Source organism: Theropithecus gelada, chromosome 5 (genome assembly GCF_003255815.1).
Source record: "Theropithecus gelada isolate Dixy chromosome 5, Tgel_1.0, whole genome shotgun sequence".
NCBI classification, from domain to species: Eukaryota; Metazoa; Chordata; class Mammalia; order Primates; family Cercopithecidae; genus Theropithecus; species Theropithecus gelada.
In genome coordinates, this window is record NC_037672.1 from 186,824,203 (window position 1) to 186,828,602 (window position 4,400).

A 4,400-nucleotide genomic window follows, 5' to 3' on the forward strand; every position below is an offset into this window, starting at 1 on the left:
AAAGCGATAAAAGGGTTTTTATCTAAAAATACTGATGTTTAAGATAGTTAAAAATCACTTTTTAGGGTTTTCACTGAGAATTGGGGCTCCTAAGACTTAATTACTAGATATGAGAGAAACAATTCTGCATACACAGTATATAAAAAGCAAGATATGCTTTTTTTTTTTTTCTTTTTTGAGAATGAGTCTTGTTCTGTTGCCCAGGCTGGCATGCAGTGGCATGATCTCAGCTCAGTGCAACCTCTGCCTCCCCAGTTCAAGCGATTCACCTGCCTCAGCCTCCCAAGTAGCTGGGATTACAGGTGCTTACCACCACACCCAGCTAATTTTTGTATTTTTAGTAAAGACGGAGTTTCACCATGTTGGCCAGGATGGTCTTGAACCTCTGACCTCAAATGATGCACCCACCTTGGCCTCCCAAGGTGCTGGGATTACAGGCTTGTGAACATATGCTTTTGATGATAAAACTTATAAAGACATAAAAGTGTGTTTTAATTTTTTTTTTTTTTTTGGTTTGAAGTTACTTAAAGGTTTCAAATTGAAGAAGTGAAAAAAAAAGAAAACTAGATAAAACCAGATAAATATGGAAAGTTGGGGGAAAATGCAAAGCATAGGTTCACAAAAATCTGGGATTAAAAGATGACAACATTTGATAAATTTATTTTATTTTTTAAATATCTTTTTTTTTTTTTTTGAGACAGAGTCTAGCTCTGTCGCCCAGGCTGGAGTGCAGTGACCGGATCTCAGCTCACTGCAAGCTCCGCCTCCCGGGTTCACGCCATTCTCCTGCCTCAGCCTCCTGAGTAGCTGGGACTACAGGTGCCCGCCATCTCGCCCGCTAGTTTTTTTGTATTTTTTTAGTAGAGACGGGGTTTCACCGTGGTAGCCAGGATGGTCTCGATCTCCTGACCTCGTGATCCGCCCGTCTCGGCCTCCCAAAGTGCTAGGATTACAGGCTTGAGCCACCGCGCCCGGTCTTTTTAAATATCTTAAATATCTTTTAAATATCTTAAATATCTTTTAAATCTATTTTATTTTAACTTTAGAGGCTGGGCACCATGGCTCATGCCTGAAAATAATAAAATGTTCTTGTTAATTGTGTCTAACTAGAACAACTTAAGGTCATTTCCACTGTAAATTGCTTAATTCTGAGGCATTTTCTGAAAACTTCACAAGCTTGCAAAATCCTAGTGTATTGTGTCTTTAATGAGGTTCATGAAAGTATGGAGAAGGCCCTGAGAAGCACTCTTGAATACAAGTTTTTGAGAACTTTAGAATTATTTTATTTAAACTGGGTAAGAATTCCCAGAACTTTAATGAAGAGACTGACTGGTTTATAAAACTGTTAACCCAAGCAGAATAAAAATCAATTGAATACCAAGAAAATACTTTGCCAGATTTTCATGCCAAATCAGCCAGTATTCAAATTGTCTGGATAAAGAATTTGAATGAGCTGCAGAGTCCAGGTCAAATGATCTATGATAATCCCTGGTTAGTCCGAGCCATGCACCGAAGTTGAAGAAACAGTCCAATGTTAAGCATGGAGAACCAGGATGTCTTCCTTGTCCTTCCCGAGTTCTGAAAGCTTTTCTTATTAAAAGTTCTGCATTCTTTATAGCAGAATGCAGAACTTTTAATAAGAAAAGCTTTCAGAACTCGGTGCACACGTATGTTTATTGCAGCACTATTCACAATAGCAAAGACTTGGAATCAACCCAAATGTCCATCAGTGACAGATTGGATTAAGAAAATGTGGCATATATACACCATGGAATACTATGCAGCCATAAAAAAGGATGAGTTTGTGTCCTTTGTAGGGACATGGATGCAGCTGGAATCCATCATTCTTAGCAAACTATCACAAGAACAGAAAACCAAACACCGCATGTTCTCACTCATAGGTGGGAACTGAACAATGAGATCACTTGGACTCGGGAAGGGGAACATCACACCCCGGGGCCTATCATGGGGAGGGGGCGGGGGGAGGGATTGCATTGGGAGTTATACCTGATGTAAATGACGAGTTGATGGGTGCAGCACACCAACAAGGCACAAGTATACATATGTAACAAACCTGCACGTTATGCACATGTACCCTACAACTTACAGTATAATAATAATAAATAAATTTAAAAAAAAAAAAAAAAAAAAAAAAGTTCTGCATTCTGCTTCCTGGGTGTGAGGGGAAAGCAAGCCGGCAGAAAGAAGGCTCCACTGCTCGTCCCTCTTGCAAGGACACCAGATGAACAACTATTAATATCCACATAGAAAAGACATTCATAAGAACCAAAAATCAGGTGAGTACTCAAAGTACCTGGTTTTAACCTCATATCACTGAAAGAGCCACTGAAGAGAGAGAAAAAAACAGTCCTGAATCACGGGTGCCACCATTTCCTCACCCCCAGCAATGATGGCATGGTGCAGAGATCACTCTGGGTTCTGCGGGAGGGTAGACCACAGCAACTGTGATGCACTGAACTCTGTGCTGTCCTGTTAGAGCAGAAAGGAAAACTAGACCAAATGCAGTTAATGTCCATCCACAGAGGGATCATTTAAACCAGTCCTAGCCAGAGGGGAATCAGATTCCAGTGGTTGGAACTTGAGTGTTTGGAAACCTGGCAACTGAGGGCTCCAGCACTCTGTGTATCTAAGAAAACTTGAAAGGCAGCCCAGGTCATCAGGACTGCAACTCTTAGGTGAGGCCTAGGGCTGAACTGGGCCCAGGGACAGTGGACTGGGGTGGGGAGGGCATGCAACATACTGAGACACCAGCTGTGGCAGCCAAAGGAGTTCTGGCATTATTACTCCCCTAACACTAGGCTGCACAGCTCCTGGCTCCAACAGGGACCCCATCCTTCTGCTTGAGAAGAGGAGGGAAAAGAGTAGAGAGGAATTTTTCTTTCATCCTGGAGACCAGTTCAGCCACAGCAAGATAGTGCACTGGTCAGAATCCTGAGGCCTTCTTTCCAGGCTCTGGCTCCTAGACATTCCTAGACACACCCTGGGCCAGAAGGAAACCTGCTGCCTTGAAGAAAGAAACAAGTGCTGGCAGCATTTATCACCTGAAAACTTGAAAACCTTTGGGCTCTGAATAACCAGCAGCCATACCCAGGTACTACGTCAAGGGCCTTGGATGACCCTCATCGACTTGCAAGATTTAGGGGACACTCAGCACATTACCAGCTGTGGTGACTAAAAGGCAAAATTCCTTCTTAGGAAAAGTAGAGGGAAAATTAAAGGGGACCTTGTCTTCTCCCTTAGGTACCAGCAAGGCCAGAGGTGGGTAGAGCACCAAGCGAGCTTTCGGAACCCCTGATTCTAGGACTTGATTCTTGGTTGGCATGTATGAAGCTGCCCAGGGCCAGTAGGGAGCCCACTGCCCTGAAAACGGCAAGTCCCAAGCCAGGCAGCATTCATTACAAGCTGACAAGAGGCTTTGGGCCTTAACAGAACATTGGTGGCAGCCTGGCAGTACTCATTGTGGCCTGGGGTGGTGGTGGCTACTCTGCCTTTAGAAAAGGAAGGGAGGAATAGGAAGGACTATGTCTTGTGGTTTGAGTGCCAGATCAGTTGCAATGCAATAGAATGTCAAGTGGACTTCTAACATTTTTGACTCTACTCCGTGACCTGAATGGCACTTCTGGACCCAGCCAAGGACTGAGGAACCTCACTGCCCTAAAGGAAAGGACACAGGCCTAGCTGGCTTTGCCACCTGCTAATTGTAGAGACCAAAGGCCTTGAGTGAACATAGGCAGTCTTCAGAAAGTGCATGCAGCAGGACTTAAGCAAGACCCAGTGCTGTGCTAGCTTCAGGTCTGATCCAGGGCAGTCATAGTGGTGGTGGCCAGGGGTGCTTGTGTCTTTCTTCTCCCAGCTTTAGGTGGCTTAGAACAGAAAGAAAGACTGTATCTTTGAGAGAAAATAAGGGTAGGGAACAAGAGCCTTTAACTAGTAATCCAGAAAATTCTCCTGGATCTTGTTGAAGGCTGTCAAGGTGGTACTTCTATGAGTCTGGAAGAATTACAGCATTATTGGATATAAGGTGCCCCATAAAGCAGATATGGCTTAGATCACAACACCCAAGTCTTTTCAAATATGTGAGAAGCCTTCCCAAGAAAGACAGTTACAAATAAGCCCAGACAGTGAAGACTACAGTAAATACTCACTTTTTCTCTTTTTTAATTTTATTTTTTAAACCTCTCATATAGTGCTGCATGCCTAAGATTTTAATGTCCAGACAATGAAGAACATTTACTAGCATCAACACCATCCAGGAAAACATGACTTCATCAAGTGAACTAAATAAGGCACCGGGGACAAATCCTGGAGAAAAAGAAATATGTGACCTTTCAGACAGAGAATTCAAAATATCTGTATTTAAAAAAAAAAAAAAAAAAAAA